Below are 26558 nucleotides of genomic sequence, written 5' to 3'. Positions count from 1 at the left end.
CTGAAATTGTTTGGAAGTAGGCCATCTCATGCTGAGATGAAGCATCAGGCCATTTTAAATTAGATACCGAGCATGCTCATATCAGGTACCCACTCTTAGATTTTGCACTGTGTGTCTCAGTTCCCTGTTAGTAGAGCTGTCATTCAAGTGAAGTAGAGGAGAACACAGCATGCCCTTTTGTCATCTTTCCGTCAGTGTACATATGATTTCTTTTGGAACTGGGAACTTGAGATGTGAGAGAAGCCTTTCTGTTAGATCGCCAGTGGTTTTGGTGAGTGGATATTGATCTCTTTCCTTTCTCTTGCCTTTAGATAGCTCAAATAAAACTCAGCTTCATCGTTCTCCCTATTCTCTAATAATGGTATCTATTTGAAATGTCTCTGCTGTTGCACACTTCAGTAAAATAGTTCAAGTACCTAGATATTAATTTCTTTATAGGAGAAGAATTGCTTTTTTAGCAGGGATGCTAGGCTGTTTCACTCAGAAGTCCAGAAAATGGGCATATAGTTTCTTTTCTCCTGACTTTGAATTAGCTAAGTATTCTAAATATAGCAACAGTTCTTCAGCCGTCACTTCTCAGTCATTTGTCATTTTCTTCTTGCTCTTAGGAAATAGGTTTAAAACCTAGATGGTTTTGTATAGCTCATATTTTAGAGGGAGTTTGAGTAGTCTTTATTTATGTAAGACAATACTGAAGGATATTTACAGTACTTGGTTTCAACACAGATTGCTAAACAGGGTAAGTTAACTGTTGTCATCTGTTATTTTTGCTGATCTTATTGCATGTATTTCCTTCTTTAATCAGCTAAGAAGTAGAAAATGGCATCTCCTAGTTCTTTGTTATAACTGAGATTTTGCACTTTGGTAAGATATAGTAGGAATTTCTGAACAAATTTATAGTCTGTATAGTAGCTGAAGTGCATGTTTGATACAGCTTAACATTAACTTCTAATTAACTGTGGGGAGTCAGGATTTATGGTTCAAAGTATTGTCAAAGCTTAGTTCTTGCACTTGGCTTAAAAACCTCATTTTCTTCCAAGAGCATCTGCAAAACCTGACTTTTAAATTCCTTAATGCAATGCATTTAACTTGCAGCAAAAAGTCATTTGACAATATATTTTTACGACATCTAAACTGAGGTTGTAAAAAGCAGTGAGGGAATTGATAAACACCAACACCCACCTCCCCACCCTCACCCCCACAGAAATAAAAAGGTGGCTCCTAATTTCACTTACGTCCCAGTGAATAAAGATGATTTAGCATCATGATTGAACTGTATATGTGTTTCAAGGTTTCAGTTGTGAAATACTAATGTAACTTCCTAAAATACAGTTAATTACAGGATTGAGATTGGAGATTGTAATTCTGATACACTTGTTTTCACACCCAGATACTTCTGTTGTGGTTGTGGGTATATACTTCAAATAGTCTTCTGGATAGATTTGAATTACAATGGGAAAAACTGCTTGTCAGTGAGTTCATTGAGCCTGTTAAAGAAATTCTTACTGAACATAACCCCTGTTAGGATTCTGATTGACCTGACTCATAGGGTTAAAATCAATAAACCTGTAAGCTTAATCATCGCCTTGACAGTCCTGGCTGGGAGACAGGATGGACAGTGGTGTGTGTGAATCTTGAGTACTTGAACATTAGTGTGCTTGATCTCTCGATGCAGAGTTCATAGAGGAAATTATCTAAATTGTTGTAATAGTTAAGATTATTGTTAAAGCCTGAAGATAATGCATTTAATTGAGGCTTGCTGTGGAGAAGGACTGTCATAACCCATCAGAAAACCTGCACTTTGGCTGCCAAAACAGGATTCTAGTGTTTGTATGTCTGACAAATGATGAAAGAGAGACAACAAGGGGTAACTGCAAACCTTTGTTGTGCAAAATATATTACTGTACTGCCTTGTTATCTTCAAAATGTTAATTCTAATACTAAGTTTTTGCTCTTACAACTAGAATATGTCATTTGATAATGGTTGTGCCTTCAGGTACCATGAGCTGTGTGTCTCCGAGATCTGGAAGATGCTACAAAGCCATACAGATCTGCCATAGGACAGTTTCCATATGGACAGCAAACTAGAAAACTTAAGACCTTTCAGGAAGGGAACAAAGAGATAAGAAAGGTAAAGACTTGCATTAGTGACTGGAGAGCAGGTGATGGGAATGACAATGTAAGAGGTAAAGAATTACTAAAGCCAAATGTGCGAAGAAAGCAGCACGTATCTGAACATGCAGTGTTCCTTCATCACTGTGGGCATGCAAAAGTGTGAGGTTTCTGGTTTGGACTGCTGAATAAGTTTGAACTTAGTATGATTTACTCAGATATCCCTTTAAAATAGCTAAATTAAGAAGTATAAAAAGTCATATTCTACATGTTCTGTAAAGGAACAACTGTTGTTAGTCCAGAGGAAAACAGAAATCTGCAAGTGTTGAATGTCTCAAGTTAATCTGTTTTTAATAACCTTGATCTTGTCTGTTTTACTCTGCAGAATAAAGTTTAGTCTTTCCTTTGAAGTGAGTGCTGACTCTGGCTATTTTTCCAGAAAGAGGAAATCTTATATTATGGATATAAAGGTTAACTGAAGTTTTAGAGGAAAGATACTGTCTAATATGCAGTGCTATTCTTGCTATACTTGTTTTATTTAGCATGTAAGTCCCCTTTTGGTTATAGGTAGCATGCAGAAAAATTTGCCTTGTGTTTAAGATCATAATGGTGATTGCACATAAATAGGTGAAGTTGAGATCTTGGAGAATGTGACACCCATTTATTACATTCTGCTTTGCTGTAATTTTACTGTATTATTAGTTTTGTCAATATAAATTATATATACATGCACAGAATGTGCAGAGAGGGAGGGTGAATGTGTGTGAGGGTCACTGGTTGTACAAGCTTATTCAGAATGAATTTAAATTGCACTGAATCAAGAACTAAACTGAAAAAAGGTAGTTTTACTCCATTTCTAAGAATGTTATGATTCAGTCACTTTACACATGCCACTCATCGGTAGGATTTTATTTTACTTTACTGTAGACGAATATATAGTGACTTGCAATAAAATACTAGAGTGTAAGGTTAGAATCATAGAATATTTAGGGTTAGAAAGAACCTTAAGATCATGTAGTTCCAACCCTTGTGCCATGGGGAGGGACATCACACTAGACCATGTCACCCAAGACACTGTCCAGTCTGGCCCTGAACACCGCCAGGGATGAAACATTCACAGATTCCTTGGGCAACCCATTCCAGTGCCTCACCACCCTTACAGTAAAGAACCTTATATCCAATCTAAACTTCCCCTGTTTAAGTTTTAACCCATTACCCCTTGTCCCATCACTGCAGTCCCTAATGAATAGTCCCTCCCCAGCATCCCTGTAGGCCCCCTTCAGATACTGGAAGGCTGCTCTGAGGTCTCCACGCAGCCTTCTCTTCTCCAGGCTGAACAGCCCCAACTTTCTCAGCCTGTCTTCATACAGGAGGTGCTCCAGTCCCCTGATCATCCTCGTGGCCTCCTCTGGACTTGTTCCAACAGTTCCATGTCCTTTCTATGTTGAGGACACCAGAACTGCACACAATGCTCCAGGTGAGGTCTCACGAGAGCAGAGCAGAGGGGCAGGATCACCTCCTTTGACCTGCTGGTCATGCTCCTTTTGATGCAGCCCAGGATACGGATGCTTTCTGGGCTGCAAGTACATACTGAAACTGGCTCATGTTAAGTTCCTCATAACCAGCAATGCCCCTGAGTCTTCCATAAGGCTGATATGAAAAGTTAAGTTCTTACAACTCCACTGTATGTCTCTGGAAGAAGCTTTGAGGTACCTGTTTATGTGACTAGCAGTATAAGGCATGTAATTCACCTTATTCAGATACTTTTTAAAAAGGATGAAAAAGTGTATTCTGTTTTTCACATAAACAAAAGCTTACTGACTTGTGTGGCACTTCTTTGCTAGTAGAGCAGTATCCTCATAAGAGTATGGTACTGACTTTAGTCATTTGGAGGAAGCACCACTGCTGAAATGTTTAAATAACCTTAGTGCTGCTTGAAAGTTTTGAATATAAATGTTTGTACAGAAGAAAGGAAGGAGGGGGAAATCAGAAAAGGATGTTGAAATTAGGGATGTGGGATGCAGGGGAAGCTCTCATATATATATATATACGCCATTTAAGTTGCTTGCCAACTATTTTATGAATTATTAAAATGTTTTGGTCAGTGAAGAGTCAGTCTTTTTCCATTCTCATTGTCTTCTAAATAGAAGTTTTTACTGCTGCTGACAATGGCACAAACTGAGTTCATGTGCCAGATGGGGAGTCTGTGACAATTTTAGCCTGAAGTTTGTGTAAAAACAACACATTATCAGCGTTCTGCATCAAATCTTGACCCATTTTAGACAGCATGCTACAATCTGATACTCTCAAGGAATAATGCCATTTCTTGGTTTCATTTTTTATAGAGTGGAGCTGTGTTTCACAAGCATGGCTTAAATTTACTTTTCCAAATAAGAAAAAAAATTACACACTAATACTCGTTTAAAATAGTTGGCTGTAATGTCAGCTCTGAGTCTGAGATTTTATGGAAAGATAACGAAGGCATTATTAGCTCTTTCTGTATGTATATAGTACAAGTTGAGAAGCAAGTTTATTATAGTAAAAACCTGAAATGTTTTAGTTTCTTTGCTTTTTAAAAGTTCCTCAGGGTTTGGGGGTTTTCTTTTGTATGAGGAGAGTGGAAATGGTAAAGAGTTGGCTCAGACCTTGCTGAATGAACTGAGAATTATCTCTACGTTTTCAGTACATTGAGGTTTAAAATTGGTGTTCGATACAGTCCTGTGAATTGTTGCAGATCTTAGCCTTGTATGTACTAGATCGTTGCAGTTCAATAATGAATAGGGATGTAGTGGGAATGTCCATCAATAAATATTGAGAAAATGATGTTGTATAAAGTGAGCATTGGGAGCTTTAGATTTCCTGACCAAGAGTAAAATGTTTCGCTTCTGTAGGTCAGAATTTCCAACCCCCCCAGAAAGTACAGGGAAAAGAAAAGGGGGAAAACAACAAGGGGGGGTGATGGGGATAAGTCATATGGGAATGTTTCTCAATATAGTACATTAGCTTTAATTTTTCCCATGTGTTCTCAGTGCAGTACAACATCCCTTAGCTTACATATATACATACGCATACATATTTTTATTTACATATATACATATGCATATATCTGTATACACATGCATACATATTTTTTAAGAGAGTCTCTCTTGTGCTCCAGAGAACATCAGCATTTGAAATACTTTCAGGATATTCAGTCTTAAGCACACTTCACTACTGTGGTAGGGATACAGTAGTTTAGTATTTGAGCATCTCAGTGGTTTTAAGAAAACTAGGATTTCATTGTACATTCTTAAACCTAGGAATTTAATGGGAATATGTGCCACACAGTGACTCATTTGTTTCTGAGCCTGTCACAAATTGATGCTCTTCCAAAGCATGACCATCAAGAAAAAAGAATGAAAAATTAAGTTGTATGTACTTCAGGCCATTTGTAGGGGCTTGTATGTAATTCATATCTTACTACATTTTTGTATCAGAAACCTCAAACACCAAAAGGTTTTCATGTTCTGTAGTAGAAATGGTTAATCAGTATTTCCTATTTTAACATTTATTCACAATTCTGTGTGTATTTATATTTCAGATGCTTCCTTTGCATCTTTTGCCTTTATATACAACAAAGTGTGCAGGGTTTTTTTTTCCAGGGAATCACATAGGCATCATAAGTTAACCATGTCAATGATAATCTGTGATTTACATGAAAATTAACATATGGGCAATTAGAGAAAGACTTTTTAATCAGTGTAAACATGGTGTTTGATGGCAAAAGTAAATAACACCCATAGTGGAATGACCTTCAAGGTGTTAATATAAAGTTTGCCATGGAATCTTTTTACAGGGGTCTCTTTTTAGGCTATACTGAGTGTAACCTATGATTAAGTTAAAAACAAAAAAGCAAAATATCTGTATTGCACTATTTTAAATTGTGCCAATTCTTTCTGATGAGATGTGTTTAGCATCTGATGGAGGTTTTTGAGGAAAAATGTTAGAGAATCAATAGATGAGAAAGGGTTTTCAAGAGTATTGTTAAAAACCAGGAGATCAGTACAATTTTGAGCAGTCTTGCTAAGTAGAAGTTTGTGTAAGACGTTGTATCTTACCTGGGAAATCTAAAATTAACTTTTTCTTTGGTTTTCACCATTCTAAGCAATAGTATGAGATTTTATTTTTTTCCTCCTGGGGAAAATAGCCTGAGACATCAAGGTTGTCAGATCCTAGCAGAGAATGAAAGAGCATGACTTAATGCCATTTTCTGTATTGCCATATTTCATCCCACACTGGCCAGTACATTTGTTTTCTCTCTGAGCAAAGAAAAGGCAGGTATCTTTAGTAGCAATCGCGACGAGGCTGTCAAAAATAAGTACTTTAGTGCTGCCTTTTAAGGTATGTCAGAGTACAGCATGATTCTGGCCATAATGTGTTTCCTGCAGAGGTAGCTTCAGTTACCTGTCTGGTAAATTCTGGCTGCTGTTCTGAGGATCACAGCAATGCCAGTGGGAGGGAGGATGTGCACAGAGGATGAGGGAAAGAGCTGGTGGCATGAATCAAAGAAAATAATGTTAAGAGTGATGGAATTTCAGCAGATCCTAAATATAGGGATAAAATATAGATAAAATAAATAGATAAATATTTATATATAAAATATATATATATAAATATAGATAAAATAAAAAGATAAATAGATCAAATAATAACCTAAAATGTATCTTACAGAAACATCCGTAAGGTGTAGCTGGTTACAGATGGGCATTGGTCAAGAGGAAAAGAAAACCAGCTACTTAATGGCTTACCTGAGCCCTTTGGAGTACTGCTGGCATTAAGCAGTCAAGACATTTCTTAACTGTTTGTTAGACATAGTGAGTTTGATTTTTGTTTTTTAATGGTACTTCATAGGCATTGGCCAAAGTTAATTTCTGACTGCTTCAATGATGAGAATAGGTTGAGAACATTCCCCACAATCTTCCATTACAGCATTAATGACTCACAGTTGCAGTTGTATTTAGTTGCTTTAATGATAGAGAGTATTTAGATCATGACAGTACAAATTGGAAATGGAAACAGAAGCTTACTTAACCAAGATCACACAGAAAGTCTAATGAAGCAGAAAGTGAAGCCAAAGGACATATCCCTGGCACAATTAACTTGATGATGTGATCCCTGAATAACTGTCAATGAAAGACCTCAGGTACTGAAATGCATGTCAGTACAATGCTGCACCTGGCCTCATAGGAAAGAAAGCCAAATAGCTGCTGAGAAACCCTTTGCTCACAAGGCTGAACTGGTTTTGAGATTTAATCTACCAGCTTTGTGTTTCCATCTAGAAATTCCTGATCACTTGGACCCCATTCTGGTATCTTAATAAGACACTGCCCTCTAACATGGTAACTTTCAGGTCCTTACTTGAGCTTGGGGCCCTGAGCACTATTCTTGTATAACAAGTATTCTATCCTTGTTTCATCCTGTAGTGATTCTTGTTTGCAGGTGTATTCAGATTGATAATTTGATTCCTTGGATGCCCTTTTTAATTTCATTAACATGTATGTGTTGAAATCAAGTAAGAATAGATTTTGTTTAAACAGAGCTAATAAATATATTAATCAGTGTCAGTTTTAAACAAAATTAGGTTTATTTAATTTCTTTTTTTATAGTGATGCACCTATTAGAGCAGTATCTCATCTTTTGACAACTGTGTTGATGTTGAGGGATTGACTGCAGTCCCCTCCTCCATTTGTAGAATTTGTTCTACAAAACATTTAAGTACTGGAAGCTTTTGGCTTGCAGAACCTTCAAGAGCAATACTGTATGAGCAAGTGATGCTTCTTTAATGGCCTCCCTCTGGATTAAGTTTTGTTTGCCACTGGGGGGAGCAGAAGACTGTCACAGCCTTCAGGGAATAAGATCATTTGTCTTCTGTTTCAGAAGATTCAGGTCTGAGCTGTGAGAGACTGCTGGTCATTCACTTCTGCCACATGCTTGAGAATATGCTTTACTGTGATTCTTAATAGGGTGTAATTCTTAATAGGGTGTCATGATTGCTTTTTTTCCAGTTCCATTCTGAATTTGGATTGGATTACACATGAAGTGCAGTTTAGAAAAGGAAGGGAAGGAAATATTCTCTGAATTATTATTGGTATGAAGAGCAGATTGTGACTCTTGTTGGCTTAAGTAGAGTGCTAAAATTGTTCTCTGAAACTTTTTGTGCAGCTGTGCCTAATGTCAAGCTCCTTTTCAGCATGAGAGTGTGATGTGACAGCCTCACTTGGGCTGGGGTGCAGTTTGCTTTAATAGAAGATGCTGTAGCTGAGAACTGTATATATAGATATCAATTTAAAATATATATATATGTCCACGGCTGTTGCTTTAACCAGACATTGCTTTAATCCTGGTGTTCCAGACATAAATTTAAAAATACTGTTTCCTTCCTTTAAAAACATTGGAAAAGAAGAAACAAATTCTTTTTACATTGTTTCTTCTCATTTTAGGTGCATAGAACCAGAGAGTTTTTACATGCAGGGTATTATAAACGTGTTATTCTAGAAAGGCTAGCAACTATAAATGCTGACTCTTCATTGCCAGACTTATATAAGGTTCTTTGTCAGTGTTACACGTCACTGTAATTGAGAAAGTCCCATAGGCTGTTGAGGTCTTGCCTCCCCTGCTAAGGTTGCTGGACTGGTACTGTTTGTGCATGCATGTTCTATTACGCATCTTTAACATGTTTGATGTTGGGGCAGAGCAAGACATTCCAGTTGGCAGCCAAGGCTGGGCTTTCCCTATGGAAAAACTTGTTCTGTCTGTGCTGCCAACAGCAAGCAGTCAAAATTTCTACTTCAGAAATGAGTATTTTTGTTCATGGTGTATAGAGCTAAAAGTAAGCAGAGCAGGCTTAAATGCTAGAGCAACACATCAGTGCTTTCAGTCATAGATTTACAGCAATTTTGTGGATATAGTGGAAATAATAGAAGTCAGTCAGTAGGTCCTGGAGCATACCAGCAACCTGGGTTTGCTTGCACCCAAGATGGTGATGTCTTTCCTATGGAGTCATTTGCTTTTGCACTTTTCTTTCTCATTATGACAGATACAAACTTCCCCCTCACATTTTTTTTCTTAATATGACATTTGGTTCTAAGTTATTTTGTGACTGGTGTTTGAAACAGTTATAGATTCTTATTCTAGGCCTATAACCATCTAAGGGTACTGATACGGTTATTGTCAAGGATAACTTTGATGACTGGAAAAAGGCAAACATTACAGTTTTCCAAAGAAAAACAGAACAAGTCCAGCTAACTAAACACTGGTTACCTTCTCCTCTTTCCCTGGCAATATTACAGAGCAGAATCTCACAGAAACTGCTTCTAGGCTTGTGAAGGACTGAAAAGTAATTTGAGAGAGCCAGCATGAGTGTATCAAGGAAAAATCCTGCTTAACCAACCTGACTATCTTATACTATCACTGCCTCTTCAAGTAAGGGGAGAAACAGTGGAAGCCACTTAGCTTTAGCAAGGCTTTTGCTGTATTTTCATGTAGTATTGGTGTATCCAAATGAGGGGGTATGGTTTGGACGCATAGACTTCAAGGTGGGTGAAAAAGCAACATCATCAGGCTTATGGAGTAGTAATCAATAGCTTGAAGTTTTAAACCGTGGCTGCTTACAAGAAGAGCAGCATCTTGATAAATGACCTGCAGTTCCTAGTGGACAGGAGGCTGAATTTTTGTGTTATGCTGTAATGGTGATGAAGGCTAACCACATATTGAACTGTCTTAGCAAGAGTGGCGATTATTCCCCTCAATTCATCACTTTTGAGACTATTTCTGGGGTAATGTGTCCAGTTTTGGTCACGTAAGTATGGAAGACAGACAAACATGAGTGAGTCCAGCACTAGAATGGTTACAGAGCCAGGGCATATGACGTACAAGAAAAAACTGAAAGGGAATGGTGAGTTTATCCTGGAGAAGAGGCAAAAGCAGTAGCATAACTGCAGTCTTACATTACCTACATGGGCTTTATAGCAGAGACAGATCTTCTCAGAAGTGCGTAAAGAAAAGACAAGAGGCAGTGGTCATAAACTGACAAAGTACATTCTAACAGGTTAAAATGAAAATCAATAATAAGAGTAAATAAAAAACCCAAACAAAACACAAACCTGTTGAGCACAGAGAGGCTATGGAATCATCCTAGGGACAAGGGGCTTTGCATTCTGATCTGGTATTGAATTTATCTCTGAGTGTAAATTTGAACTTGATGACCACCACAGGTCTTGTCCGATTTAACATTTTTGTATGAGTCTCACGTATATGAAACAATCTTTTTGACCTAAGGTTTTTACATAGCATGACACTTATAATGATCCTGTCCATAAGACAGCCTGTTGGATTCATCAGAAGTGCATTCTCTAAACCAGATGTTTGAAAATCTCAGTAATAACATGAGCATAAACCCCAAAATTCTGTGGAAAATATAGGTAATGTTGCCATGTGGTCATCGGTACTTATCTGCCCAGAGCAAGTTATTTTCCCCTCCTCCTTTGATTCAGTTATATTTTGTCTTTAACTCTGAAATCAGGGCTGGAGGTGATTAATGAAACTTAGAATTCTTGTGGAAATGGCACAGCTCATACAAAGGGAATCATTCATGCTGTGGATCTAACAGGAGACTAATTACTCCTACGAAGCTTATCGTATGCTAACAAAAAAGGAGGAAAAGATTGCCAACTTAATCTCAAGCATTGGGTCAATTCTGTACATGAAACGTGCAAGCAAGCGACAAAGGGAAGCATAGTCTGTAGTATTGACCACTTAATACGTGACTGATGGTACAGCTCTTCAGTTTTTTGTCTGATTTCTGGGTTTTTAATTTTTGGCTTCAAATCTCACATTCCATACTTTCCTGAAACGCCTCTGCTCAGGTCTTGCCTGCCAGATATTGCCATTCTAAGTGTGACAGGTGAAACTGTTTCAAAATAGGTCATTTGCCTTAAGGGTTAGTTTGTATATTTTGAAAGCCAGCCTCTTCTGGAGACAGAAAAGTTACATGATCTCATCAATTAACAAGACCATCCTTATTTTAAAGCTCTTTTGTTTCCAGTTCACACGTCTGGGACTCATTTTATCTGTTCTAGCTTACCTTTCCTAGTGTTTTATCCATACAGCTTAGAATCACCTTTATGTAGTACAGTTCTGTCCTACTTCATACTGCTTCGCCAAGTGATGCTTATTCTTGTAATCTTCGAGTGAATAGCCATATTTGCTGTAGTTTAATACATATAATTAACTGGCATATGTACATTACTTAATCATATTCTGATTCTGCTGCCTTTCAACCTTTCTCAGGTTATGGACCCTTTAGAAAAGGGGCAAAAAAAATAGTCAGTGGGAAGCCCAGACCATAGAAGTAGCTACAGGACACAGAGGTAGAGATGCCAGGTCAGAAGCATTTGCATACCTATAGGTGCTATTCACATTCTTGTCTGTTTTTTAACAGATTTATTTTAGAGGTATCACCTCACATTTGTACTCCTGAATTGTGTCCCACAATTGTTGCTCCTTTCTCTTGCTTCTCCATTTCTTTCTATATGAAATTAGTCTATTTCTCATGCATTATCAAATATAGCTCATATGTCTAATGATGCCCTTGGCTTTGTCACCAGCCATCTAGTTGACTGAAGGCAGTACTTTCCCACACAGTGCCCCTGTTGATTACTAACCAGCTCTAAGTTAATGTACTGGTTCTGGACTGCTGAAAATCTGTGGGCTGACATATTTAAAGATGTGTGATGTTAATTTGGTAATATTCATGAAGATAATCTTTGTGTATGACTTTAATATTAGAACTCACTGTTCATACTCTAAATTTGGGGATCTATAGAAGCCATTCCTGCAACTGCAGTTCTAGTTACCACTTGTGCAAAAGCAGATTTTACATACCACGTAATTTGTTCATTCTGTTCATCCCAGTTTTTGCTTTATACTTTTAGAGTAGAATGTTAGATCATTGTTTTTCTTCCCTCTTAAGAACTTCCTGTCTCCTAATATATTGTTTCCTAATGGAATTAGGCAAGTGCTTTCTGAGGATCTTAGACTGGAGTCTATTGTGCTTCCAAGTACTTCCTGTGACTGGGACAAGGTATGCAGGATGAAAGAAAGAATAGTGGGACAAATGTTGGCACAGAAGGAGGTCAAGAGAGTGAGAAAAGTGAGAGCCACCAGATGAAGCTGAGATCTCCAGGGCTGGATTAGCTGGAGCATTGTATAGAGATGGCCACTGCTGTTGCACTGGTCCTTGCTCCTTCTCTCTAGCTCAGGAAGGATTTAATGAGTATTGCTGCAATAAACAGAAACTCTGCAGGTTGGAAGTAAATTAGAAGAGCATATTTAGATAACACAGTCGGCATCTGTTCTTTTTCACTTTTACTGACTCATGTTTTGTTCAACCCCATGTTATGCTCTTAAAAACCTTTACTATTAGCTCCTGTTGAAACTTAATCCTGTTAAATGTTTTAGCTTCAGTCATCTTGAGGTAGAGATTTTATTGGTAGAAGGGAGTCGACAGTTTGGAGCTGCAGTAACGTTTCAGAAGTATGTGACATCACTCTGGTATCAGCTTTCTCAGACAGCTAAGTTGCTTTTTCTCTGGGTCACGGTTGTGCAGTGCTCGCTGGGGAGCAGCTTCCAAGAGAAAAAGGTTGTACCTCACATCCTTACGTGTTTTTTGTTGTATGTGTGTCAAGATTTTGGTAAAGAATGAATTTTCCTGGAGACTGGTGAGTAATTCTTACACATTTGACTGTTTTTCTTGAGACAGAAAGTGTTTCCTCCTTCTTTGGAAAATAAAATCCAGCATTCAGTAATTCACAATATATGCAAAGTAGCAGACAACACCCATAGCATTCCAGTTAAGCTTTTAAATAAAGGCTTAATTTTAGGTAGAAATCAAATGATTACTGATATTCTAATGTAACTGTGTATAACTTCCAAGATTTTTATTTAGACCTGCTTGTCTACTAGACCACATGTCTCAGAGATTGAATGTAGCAGGAATCAGAGATGTCTTTTTAATTAGCTTGCAACACTGAAAGTGAAGTACTCTCCCAATAGACACTTGTAAGTTACCTGAACAGAAACCTCATACAGCAATGTTAGTAGATGACCATGCTTCAGATGTTATTTTGGGAGTTTTATATGCAAGTAGGGGGGGACCAAGTGTCAAAACAGATGCATTTCCAGGCACTGCACGTATCTCAATGTATATCATCTGTCAAGCTGTATGTCTGTTTCTGTATGAATGTCATATATTGAGCTACAGCATCTGTCAGCATAAAAATTATTTAGGAAAAAAGAACAATCCAACCCACAAAACCATATCTGGTTGTAGCTTAAGTTTAAAATAACTGCAATACACTTTAGTTTTCACTTCATGGTGACTGTTTCCTCATCACAGAAGAAATATAAAATATATGCTTGCTTTCCTTCTCCCTAGCTCTTAAAGATCTAATTGTAAAAGTGCTGCAATACTGTGGCATTCAGAAACCATGGCAGATTCCAGTTTTGAAAGGGTTTCTATTTTAATATGTTGATAATCTTCCATATTATAGTAAGAAAATTGCAGCATACCTATCTACACAGAGGTAGTTTGAAAGGGAAGCCCAGGGTTTTGCTGTGTCACTTTGGTTTTGGTTTCTTTTGGTGTTCTCTGTAAGGGTGACAAGTCTTGATGGATGAATATATGCAAGAATATCTTATTTGTCTGTTTGAAGATTCTGCGGAGTAGTGAAACTCTGCCTGGGAAAAGTCAGGTACTGACTTCCAGCAGGGAATCGTTTCCAGACTGAATTTAGATGGTCTGAATCAGAGCTGTAGGTAGCTGTGTGGATGTAATATGTTGCTTTCAGAAGCCTGTGCTTAGGATAATGTCATTAATGCATCAGATGGCAATTTTTATGATACGGTAGTATGGTGATGATATATTGCAGATACAGAATTGATGTAATATTTACGATTTATGTGATTTGGCAGGCTACTGTTAGCATAAAAATTCCTTTGTAGCTCTGACTCCTCATGTAGGTGGTTGGCTTCCAACCCAGAACTAAAAGCAATGAGCTGTGGGAAGTGCTTTTTAAATTACGTTGTCACAAATACAACAGTTTTCAATGTCGTTGTAGTTTCCAAATAAATTTTAATGTTAAATTTGGGTAAATTTTACCTTTTTTATGTTTCATCATGTTTATCATACCTGCATGGCTTGCATTTCTTAAAAGAAAAATAAATCTTGGTAAGTTTAATCAGTTGTGTCACTTTTACTTAGTGTACTTTGGGCTTAGCTGAAATAGGGTTTATAGGTGGTTATATCAGATGGTCTTCAAGGATGTTTAAAGTGTGTGGTGCTTTCTGATATGTGAATTCTATTGAAGTACTGTCAAATGGAAGTGACACACAAAAAATGAGGTACTGGTAGCATTTTAGGTTAGGAGTCATAGACGCTGAACTACACAACTAGGTATTTTGCTGTTCTGTTGGTTGGAATTTGGGATTGTGCTTAAACTTCTCATTTGTTTCTTTCTCAAAAGAAAACATGCAGCCATACTTTTAAATAATCAGGATAACTTCTTGAATCCTTTTTCCCATTTTATTGGGTTTTTTTGTTGTTGTTGTTGCCTGTGGTTTTGTTTTGTTGTGGTTTTTTTTTAAGGCAAAAAAGATGCAGTTTAAATATGAGCAAGTGTTTGTTAAACCTTAAAGTATACCTTGATTGAAATGTACGGCTACTTAATACAGGTTAAAAGAGGAATATATCAATGTATTTAAAAGTACATGTCACCAAGCCAGGTGATTGAAAGAAACTTATGGCTTTGCTTCTAAACTGTGTTGTATCAGTTTCATCAGTCTGCCTATTTTACTGGGGAGGGAGAGCAGGGAGAGGGATTAAATATGTTACTTCTGGTATTGAAACTGCTATTTTGTCTAAATTTTCCAAAGCTGAAAGCGTTGTGTTTATTTTGGGGGGTGGTGAGAGGAAAGGGTTGAATTCCTTGCACCTGAGCAGTGAAATACTTTAGAACAATCATCATTGAACAAGTTCTTTACCTCAAAATACCTTCTACCTAATGGGGAAAAGTATGAACAATGTTCATGGCAAGGCATTACCACTTGTTCACACATGCTTTTGGTGAAGCTGTTGAATTTATTGCTTGGACGTAACATTTTATTTCAGTTGCCTCATACGTTGACTTCTTTTCGTCTTTTAGAATGTTCCTTTCTTGCAAAATACTGAAAACACTGTGTGAAGACAGTGTTTGTGTCTATTACATACGTACTGTGGGATCAAGCTTCTAGTTTAGTATTAAATCATGAAAAAGTTACGTAGAAGTGCCAATCATTTTCAGTGTTGGAACTGTCCAAGTAACAGAGAATATAAACTTTATCCAATCTAACAATATATATATTGCCTTGTGCATTTTCTGTTCTTTTAAAATGCATTAAATTAGATTGAATTGTTTGATTTGGATTATTTTGCCTTAGTTTTCACCAGGGAAAGGGCATGAAGAGGGAGGAACTCATGGCAAGATTTTTGCTGACTTATCATTGGCAGAGCATTTTGAGACTCCCTGCCCCGGCATCCAGGAGTGAACTGAGTGTTAGTACACCCTGCAGTCACTGGAAATCTGGAAGCTTCCCAGCCTAAGGCAATAGTACAACCAAACTCCATACTTTGAGACTGAATAGAAGAGTTATTCAAGTGACATTTTGTTTTCAACATGCAAGATTTACTTTTGTGCCCATTTTTCATGTGGAATGAGAAATTTGCTGGTAAATTGTCTCCTTCCCCTCCACTTTTCCTTTGCTTTATGAGACTCAAATGAGGTAGAAGGAGAATTAATAATATTCATAAATAGCTTCAAAAGTTATGGTTTCAAATTACTTTTTCTTTGTCAAGTCCCTCATTGAGGACTAACATTGTATATAAAGCTCTAGACAGCAGCCTGGTTTAGGGATTTCGTTACTGTGTTGGTTAGAGCAGGCATATACAATAAAAGGCTGGTAAGGAGTTAGAGCTGGTCTGTTACCTGCTCTGTGATCTACAGTGTGCCTGAATCTTTAGTGGACATCAGGAATCTTGAGTTTAAAGCAAACAAACAAGTGAACAATGCTGTCTTATGTGAGGAAGGGCATGAAGTCTTTTTAGTGCAACATCTAGTTGTAGTGGGTTTCTTTTGCTTGTAACAGTGATAAAAGTATTGTGCTACTATAAACCTGGTTTTAAATGCATTTCAAACCCCCATCCATTGTAGCTGGGAGAGGGAGTACACCCATATAGAGGCTGGATACATATATAGAATGCTAATAACTTGTGGATGCCATAAGAAAACCGTTATGAAACAATTTGGTGTCAGAAGGTATGTAACATGTAGAGCTGTATTGAGTAGCTGGAGATCTGTAAAAGTTCTGCATAACTTATAAACCTGGAATATCTCTGCAATTGCTGATTCTGGAAACACCTTATAAGGTGGGAAGTGTAAAAACCTTTTTTTTTCTTTAACCAAAACTTTTGTTTTATAGTCTTGAAATGTAGCCTAAAATCTGCTTTTGTGATAGAATGTGTAATCCAGCAAGGAAAAAAAGGGGGGGAGGAGGTGGAGTTTTCACTTCTGGGTTTCATATGAAAACTCACTGCCTCGCAGATCTCTTCCTTATGTTCGTGTTTTCTAGTGGCAAAAGGAGAAATGAGTAATACTCCATATGGTAAACTGCAGTTAATTTATCTTCCTGGGTATGATTTTACTAGTCCTTTAGAATTCCTTCTGAAGTGAGATTCAACGTAAGAAAAACTTAAGTTCTAAAAGAGGTTGATACCATATAGTGTTCCCCCCAAATAGGATGTTACTGGATTTTCATTCTCATTTAAAAATTGCATTGAAGTGACCGACTCTGAGCATCTGCCATCCAAGTTCCCCTTTGATCCTGAGCTCTTGCTCTGACACAAATGAAACAAACTGATTTGTTGTTTGTACATATGTGTTTCTTTATGAAATGAGTCTTCACTGGGATTCTTTATATTAATTTCAGTGGATTGTGGTAGATGTGTGTGCATATGTGCACTTCACATCAGAAGATCCTGACTGTTGGGATTAAAACTCAAGAAGTTGTCACTAATACTATTTACATTTGACTACTCAATATGCAAGAGAGCAGCCTACTCAAGTTGGCCGAAGATGGCTTGCATGCAGACTTTGAGTGGCATGCCACAATTCCAGCAGCTTGGAATTTCACAACAGCTTGAAATACTACCTGTGAAATAAAACAGCTCCTGACTTTTGGCTCTCACTGAGGTATGAATTTAATGCAAGAAAATGCTGGCAGGGTTGTCAGATGCATCATGTCTGTTCAAGAGGAGGTACTGTCCCTCAGTTTTTCCTACTGCTGCAGTTAACCTGTGATTGTAATTGGAAGAAACAACCTGGTGTGCTTCTTCCTGAAGCAATGTGTGTTTCTTGGTCAGCAATAGTTCTTAATAAAAATGAGGTGATATATCAGTTGTATTGTGGGGAAAAGGTACAGTTGTGAGGGTCAGGATGTAAAACTAAGAAACTGAATAATACTTTTTCACTCTGTATGTTTCCACATAGCCAACAAATCTGCTGACAGTTCATTCTGTAGACAAGCTGTAGCTGTCCCTTCGCATTTATGAAGGAAATGGATGATGCAGAACAATCTGTTTAGGTGTTGAAACTGAAGATGTGAAAATACAAGGGGATGCAGCCAAGAAGTACTTTTGTCAGATGAAAACTTCCAAACTTCTAGAACTAATGGTTTGATTATATGAGATCAACAGGCATCAAAGTGATTGACAATCTGCTTATAAGCACTGGGTGGTAGATGTAAACTCTTGATCAGATGGGATGCTAAAACTTTATCTGATAAATTGCATAATGGTATAATTGAATAATGACCTTGTTCTTGTGGTACTTATTTTGGCAAATTTGCCTTTTAACATACCTGATTGTATGCTTTACAGCACATTCTGAAAAGTAAATCTTTTTTATTTGAATGTAGTACATCCATTTGGTAAAAGAAAGTAGCTGGAATACTTCATTCGTGCTTACCCATCACATGGATTTTTTTTCCTTTATTTAAGAAGGTCAAATAGCTTTAATCTAGCAATTTGGTATTGTAGTTACTCTTCATCTGTTCTGCTTCCTTATGTAATAATGATTAAGTGTGTTGCTGAAGTTGAGATAAATTGTTGCTAGCACTTCATTTGCTTTATAAGAAATGTGGTATTGAGATGGTGAAAAAGTAGCTAAAACACTATGTAAAGGAAATAGAACTCAAGTTTGTATTCAGGTTGACTTGCATTTGTTGCTATTTGTAGGTAGGTTGGTTCTAAAATCAATGGATTTTATCACTTATTACTGTGAATAATCTTTATATGGAAGATTATGTCCTTTTAACCACTTCTTTCTTAGTATTCAACTAAGTTGGCGTTTTTGAGATAATTTTGGGGAAGATGCGTGATATAAAAGACTGCAGAGGTAGAAATCTTTAAGTATCAGATGATTGCATTTCATAACACTATCATAATATTACTAACTTTTTCTTTGTGCAGTCTGAGCTAACAGAAAGATATTCCAGTATCTGTGGCTCCTGCCAGATCTGATGATGCATATAACAACAGATCAAGAAGAAGCAACCCCAAACTTTAAAGAGTTGGGGTTTTTGTTTGTTTTGGGTTTTTTTGGGTTTTTTTTGTGTTTTTTTAGATGAATCTGACTAATCACCTGTAGCTAACCTTGGATATTTTCCTTTAGACCACCCTCCCACTGTTCAATTTTGTGCTTGGTAACAGAGGGAAGGTAACAGCCTCCAGTTCCCATCCATCATTTGGCTCTGCTTGTCTCTGTGACATATTTCTCAGCCTCTTTCTTGTAGCATAAGACTGTGTGCTTCCATTATGTTTTGGTCATATGCATCCAAGCAATGAATTAATGCTATAGACTGGTATCACTAAACAGCGCAGAAGATAGATTCAGTGCTGTGAAGGGATGTTTTTGCTAATTGCTCTGACAGGTATTCTTGGCACCAACAATTAAGCACAGACAATCACTTCACCTAACTCTGACAATCAGAGTTAAACTCACTATAAAAGGATAAGAGATGTTGCAGTAGATCAGAGGGGGGGGGTCCATCTGCCCTGGCACTCTGTTTGGTGAGGATTTGTGCTTATGTTTAAGACGAAGGTGTGAGAAGACTTAGCACCACATCCAAGTGTATTTTCTTGTGGATAATATTATAATGTTGTATTTTCTGAAAAGAAGTAATTGCTAAAACGTTGAAGCCTGCCTAATTTTTACAAATACTTTAAGGTAGCAAGATAAGTAGAAGGGAATGATGAATTTAAACCCAGGGAAAAGAGAGATGTGGCCTCTTTGCAGTTAGAGCAGTGTCAAGGTTTCTCAGAAGCCTGATTGGTGTTCAAACCTCTAGATTAAAATATGTTATATCTTCACCAGTATCTTATATGTAAAATATAAGCAAATGAACACAAAGTGCAAACGTTAATATGTGGCCATTTCAGAAAACGATGTAGGTTTTCAAAAGGATATGAGCGTGCAGAGAAAATCCTGAAATAACTTCCTATCTACTTGTGATTTCCAACAAATCCCAAACCAGTTTTATTTGTTGCTAATGCTTCAGTCGTTTGGAGCCTTCTAAAACAACTTGCTGCTATTCTTCTAAGACAAAATACTGTTTGTGAAATGATCAGCTCCTGAGCTGAACCCTAATGGACTGAAAGAAGCAGGAGAGTTGAGCAAGGGCCAGCTGCACCCTTGGACCTTGGCGATGACAGCTGACAACGTTCAGTGTTCCAGTTCAGTGCCATGTTTTGTACCCCATGTGTCTCTGTACTTGAACTTTACGTCATAAGCAATGAATATTTTTAATGGAGTTTGTCCTCTTTTGTGTGAGATGAATGCAGGCCCACACATGGTGTAAGCTTCAATTAATTATCCTCTGGGGGCTGCTGCACAGATTTGCATATGCTCTATCAGTGGACCACCAAGTTTATTCAATTAAATGCTTACAATGGCTCTAAGAAGGCCTGTGATTGAAGTGCTAGTGATGACTGTTCATTTATAAAATAATTATTTCTCTAAATTCATTGTCTATCCTTATTTCCTGCATAATAGGGTCTATTGTGAGGGGAAAACTCTGGAATACAGTATGTGTCTGAATTGGGACCACAACTAAAACTAACGCACAAGTGAATGCACAGGCATTTCAGCTGCTTTCCTCTGTCAGATTGTTAAAGTACATATTTCTAAGCATTTCCCAGATGATAATGTATTTACTTTGCAGACACTTACCAGAGCACTTTATTTTCTTAGCAGACAGAGGAATTGTGTAGTTATGACCTAGTCATAAGCATGGCTTTCTTTTGAAGGTTCTATTGGGTTATTAATAGAAGTGTGTTGTTATTTAATGAAAATGGCTGTTTGCTAGAGATGTGATTGCAGAAATATGCCAGCTCCTAAGGCATTGGGAAAGTGATCAAGAAGCCATGGAAGCCATGTAGGTGTCTGAAGGGGTGTTATGTTGTTCCTTCTGTACTTCTGTGTAATCGTAAATGATAACAGATGGGATAAGGGAAAGTTACCCCGAGAAATCTGACCGAAATCAGAGAACTTTTTCTTTTTAAATACTTAAATATTTTAAAAAGTATTTACTTCTGTTGTTTTCTTTCTCTTTCTGTGTCATCTGATTACTGAATCCATTGAGATCCCTTTGAAACTAAAGCGGATTTTTGTTGTCTTCTCCACAAGTTAGCTTTTGCATCTTCCACCCTTCTAACCTCTCCTCCATCAATGCATCAGGGAACCATTAACTGATCAGACCTATATGGTCAGTCTTCAGGAAGAGGTGGTAGCAGCCGGATTGGAGCATCCAGCGCTACTCGTGGTCCACAAGCCACTTGCTTAACCATGCTACTCCAAATCCCATTTTTCCTTAGAAAACAGATTGTGGGTTTTCACTGCAGAACTGTTACATTACTCTAGTTCTTGGAAGCTTTCCAGGTAGTTAACCATTAAGGGATGCTTGGATTTCAGATATCACATCTGAGATTCACAGATAGTTCTGCTTTCTAACACCCACATCACTATTTTCTCAAACAGCGAATGATGTATTTATCATCTTTACTACAGTCCGATCCTTTACGTGCAGTGGTGTTACAAAGGTACCATATTAGACACTGTGCATGGGGCTTAGAATGTATGTAGTGAAATGTTATATAGATTGATGACACATGGCAAGTACATCTCACAAACTGTCACGTTTCTGTTCAGAGGTGTGTGGCTTTTGTGATGTGTACCAAGTCTTACGAATTCCCAGATATGTTACCTACAGTCTATGATTCTATGAGAAACCCTCGCACAAAGTTTTGGGAAAACCGAAAACAGCAAAACTTTCTTTTTCTAAAAACACAGTGTTTGATTAGAAAGAACAGTTTCCTACTAAAAGCTTTTCAATCTTTAATACAATATATGCTACTTTTGAAAACATTTCATCCCAGCATTTTAAAGAACTTTTAATGTTTGCACTTAATCACATAAACTTCCAGTTTTACATTGGAAGTATGTCATGAGAGCATATTAATCATATGGGGTTTAGACTGGATATAAGGAAGAAATTCTTTACTGTTAGGGTGGTGAGGCACTGGAATGGGTTGCCCAGGGAGGTTGTGAATGCTCCATCCCTGGCAGTGTTCAAGGCCAGGTTGGATGAAGCCTTGGGTGATATGGTTTAGTGTGAGGTGTCCCTGTCCATGGCAGGGGGGTTGGAACTAGATGATCTTAAGGTCCTTTCCAATCCTAACTATTCTATGATTCTATGATTGTGAGCACTTTGCTCTTAGCAGCACACGTGATGTTATACAGGTCTGTCGGCCCTTTGCTTTGAAACTTGCTGTCTCTTTACACTCTTGTTCACTCGCTGATGTTACCGTACTCATATGTTTTCCAGTGGAGACATGCAGCCTGGTGTCCAAATTTGTTGTTTTAAAAGCTTAATTGGAAAAAGGCTCATAATTCTAGGGTATGATTGCACTGGCAAAAAAGTGCTTGCATTTGCTATTTACTGTGCAGTGTGGCATTACAGATTTAGCAAAATAGAAGAGCTGGTACAGCCACAGACCACATCCGTGCTAACAGTTGCTTAGGGACTGCATTTACTTAAACTTTTCCAAATTCAGACAACATTTTTTGTTAGATAACTAAGTTACTGCGTATATTTCAGTTAGAAATGAGACATTCTTACATTAGAAAGCAAGCACCCAAGGTAAAAATGGCTGATGTGATTTCACACACACACCTTGAGGAATAACATAGAATCATAGAAGCAAAATAAAGCTGGCCCAGACTTGTCTAACGTTTGTCTCCAGTCGAACCTTATTTAAATATCAGTGCAAAAATTTAGCATTAATGTTGAGAGAATGACTTTGCTTTGGTAATTTTGGTAGTCTTACCTTATCTGTGACCTTTTAAGGTATTTTGTCATGAAGCAAGTATTATAAATGCATAAAACTGCCTTTTGTAACTCTCTCCATGCATTCCGAGTGTATTTGTGATACATAGGGATGGCATGTTGGCATAAGAGAGATTAAATTGTCAGACTGAATCTTATCTAAGACGTAGAATAAATGTTAGGAGTCAGATACTTGGTGTAGCATTCCTCCGGAACGTGTCCTTCAGTGCTCAGTTGTCAAAAGGAACAGTCTTTCTAAATTAAAGATGCAGAGGCCTCTTGAAAGTTGTATCCTGGTTTATGATTTTGTGTTTTTTCAGTGAAGTAGAACTCAGCCTTTACTTTGATGGTGTTGAGAATGAGCAAATGAGAAGGCCTTAGCATTTAGGAACACATAAATAAAGCCTACAAAGAAAGGGCATGAAAGAAGCTTTGAAGTGGCATCTAGTTTTAATTCTGGTGGGAGAAAACCAGATGTTTTGTTGGGAGTTCTGGCCCGGCTCATTTTTTTGAGACAACAGGGAATTCGGCCAAATCATACAATGGAGAGACCCCAAACCAACTGTCTCCACCCTCGTACTTTGATCTTTCTTGCCACTTCTGAGTGAACTGCTCTGTTCAGAGGAAGGATGGTCTAACCCTTCATTTTTCATCATGTGCATCCTCCTGTACAACTCAAATACTCATCTCTCTTTTTTCCTTTCCAACTGAGTATTCCCTACAAAACCAAACAATCCTGTTTGTGTAGGACTTCCATTGGCAAGTATTGGTCCTGGAATTATGCATTCTGTTGCTACTTACGAATAATGTACTTGAATGATATATTTGAGGCCTTTATTAGTCTTTGGATGACATTTGGCCATCCAAAAGATTGCTGTTGACTGTACATTTAGTGAGTAGATTAAAACTACACACTAAGGTTTTTTGAACATGTCTAGAAAATAAAACAATGCTGCCTTCTGAAGAGATGAAAGGGGTGGAAAGGAGAAGGAAAGTAGATAAGAAGGTAAAGAACATGAGTTAGATTCAAGGTTACTGTCATCTTCTGACCTGAAAAAGATAAATCCTTTTGCTCTGAGGGCATGTTCATGTGCCAAAGCTAAGCTACCTGCTAAATGATGCCAAAGCTCACAGTGTTCAGAGGAAAGGTTTGGGAAGAAGTATAAAAGTCTGGAGAAAAGAGGTCAAGTTAAATTGGTGCTGTTAAATTCGTATCGTCTTGCACTGAGTTAGCCAAAAATGTAACTTGTCCCTGCATGAGCTATTTTGGTCTGTTTAGGGTTTTGTGTTGTAGGGGGTTTATGTATTTATTGTTGGCTTGTTTTGTGTTGGTTTTGATCCTTTTATAGCAGGTCATTGTCCCAGGCCACTGCTGGGGTCAGAAATGGAGTATTATCTCGATACATGCAAGAACTAGGCTTTATTTTGCATTGGAATGCTTATCTCTCATCTTAATCACCTGTGTTGATTTCTAGTGCACAACACATCCCAGTAGCAAGTGTTTATAAGGAATAGTTTGTGCCATATGCTGAGTCTACAGAATATGCTCATTAATACTAGTGAAATACAGAGGGATGTTTTTCCATCTCTGACTCTAGTGTCTAGCATGCTATTAATACAACTTTAACTATGGATGCTGAAATAAGAAGGGTCAGTTACATCCTTCAGTATATGTGGAACAGTGTGTTTGCATGTACTGTTACCCTGTGTTTGCAAAATGTGTTGACATGAAAAATTGGACAGAAAAAGGAGCGTTGTTTCCATATACCTCCTGGAGGCTGTATCTCTGCATAACAAAAATGTTAACACACTGGCTTCCAGCTGCCTGTGTCAATCTGAATCACTCCTTACCACATAATAGAAGTACAGACACATAAATATGCAGAGCTGAACCTCTGAATTATGCACTATAAAACTGAAATTAGAGTTCTCAGTTAAAAAGTTTTCTTTATTTCCTTTGAGATTTATTGATATGTATTATTATAGTGAACAACTGTCTAAATCACATATTGAAGATGGCAAATACCTTCATTTTAATGAAACTCAGTAGTCTGCAAGATCAAGGTTAAAACAAATGCTTTAACCTACTGTTATGTGGGAGGGTTATGACAATAATTACCAAGTTAGTCTACACCTTACACAGGTATTTGGAGGTATCTTGTCAAAATATCACCTAAATTAATGCCAGAAATGCAATAGTTCAGATGAGTAATGAAAGTTTTCAAGTGGAAGTATGTAAAATGTGTTCATAACAGTTGTCACGCTTAGTTGTGCAAGCTGAATTTCACTTCACTTACACAGTTTCACTTGTGTCTGAGCTGAAGAGGGAGAAAAGGTTGTTCTTTTGCCTTGTCTTTATAGAAGGAAGTGTCCCTCAATTGTTAGAAAGCAAGTATTGTATATCCCACAGGAGAATGTTTTATGTCTACAGTATTTTTTGTTGCATTTTTAATATAATGTTGGCTACTCCTTTACACATCTCAACACCAGTGTGAGGAGTAAGGAAAACTCTATTTTGTCCAAAAATGGTTTTATATTTTTTGAATACTGACTTGATATATGGCTCAAGCCTGATACAAAATACTCTTGAATAGGTTTGTGTCAGTGCTTCCTTTCCTTTCATCTCTCTCTTCTTTTCTTCCCCCTTCCTGCTTTCCCTCCTGTATTTGATATGACCTCTCCTTTACATTCTTTGAGTGTGGCCTCTTCCTGTGTCAGTGTGAGCTAGGTGCACTCATATAAAACATGGGATGTGCCATCTTTGTAGCTGTTGTTAGTATTGGTTGTCCTTGAGCAGAAGTCCTGATCCATTTAGTTCTACATTTCTGGATGTAAGCTGATAGCCAGTTGTCAAGGCTTTATGTGATTAAGATGGCAGCGTTTTGGAAGAGCTTGTGGAATGCCAGCTTGTGTCCATCATTTTAATTTGGGTTTGTTTCTTTATTTTTGTTTAGCTTGATGTGAGAGTGTCTGAAATGTCAGAACAAAAAGTAAGGTTTTGGGAAGTGAAGAAAAAGGAATTACAAAAAACCCTAGGAGCAGGAAGCTTCTTTGGAAGCTAAACTTAGAATGCTGCTGAATTTAGTGTGAAGATAAAATAGCTGCGATTGCTAGCTCATTAGTTAAGCTCTATAATACATCTGTCCATTTAGGTATTAAGATTTTAAAATCCCTGTAAAGAAAGTGCAAAGAATTGGGCTATCTTTCTAATCTTGCGCTTTAGGTTTATACATATTTATCCAACTATCCATTGCCCATAAAGGTAACATGAATATTCTATTAAGCTTTTGCTTAGAGGTAGCTTTTAATTAGTAATGCTCCCTAGTTGCAAAGTGTTATGATCCAAAGGAGTTTTCAAAACACTTGGGGAATGTTAAGATGGTCTTGTTAAGTCTAGGTTGTTTTAAGCAGGAAGAGTAGAGAACGTAACATTTGTGAGATGAGCTGTGTGTGCTTCATAGTTCTGGAAGCTGAGATGGTTGAATGAATAAGCAATAACGAAAGTACGTGTTAAGGATAAAGTCCTATTCAAAGTTTTTATTGTTCTGCACCTTTTCTGCTATCTTCCAACTAAAGCTCTTTCTTCTTTTCCATTTATTCTCTGTCCAAGAATATTTTTCAAGGCTGAACTTACAAGAAAGGCATAGTATTATGTAAGATAACTTACATGAACAAGATTATCATCACATATTCTATGCAAAAGTAAATGCTATCAAATGGAATTACTTTCTTTGTTATTTACAGTGCTGATTTCCAAGACTGGTTTTGTATTATATACATTTTGCTTATAATTGTTACTGAAAGTGTTAAAAACAGAGGAGGTGAGTTTGTTTTGAAGCATGTGTTATCCAAATAACACATCTGTGTCTGATTTCTGCTTGTATACTTTTTAATCACTGAACCAGGGTTAAATTCTGTCAGTGCACCTTTCCTGC

At 37.4% G+C, this 26558-nt stretch overlaps 1 protein-coding gene across 8 annotated transcripts in view; it reads left to right on the top strand.

The window, feature by feature from the left end:
- The window catches only part of PLEKHA5 (pleckstrin homology domain containing A5), a 143842-nt gene that overhangs the window by 56465 nt on the left and 60819 nt on the right, over window positions 1-26558 (top strand). The window lies entirely within an intron of this gene.

The sequence above is a fragment of the Melopsittacus undulatus genome, chromosome 5, assembly GCF_012275295.1.
Source record: "Melopsittacus undulatus isolate bMelUnd1 chromosome 5, bMelUnd1.mat.Z, whole genome shotgun sequence".
In the NCBI taxonomy this organism is placed as follows: Eukaryota; Metazoa; Chordata; class Aves; order Psittaciformes; family Psittaculidae; genus Melopsittacus; species Melopsittacus undulatus.
Note: the sequence above shows the minus strand (reverse complement) of the source record. Positions and strands in the feature narration are given on the sequence as shown.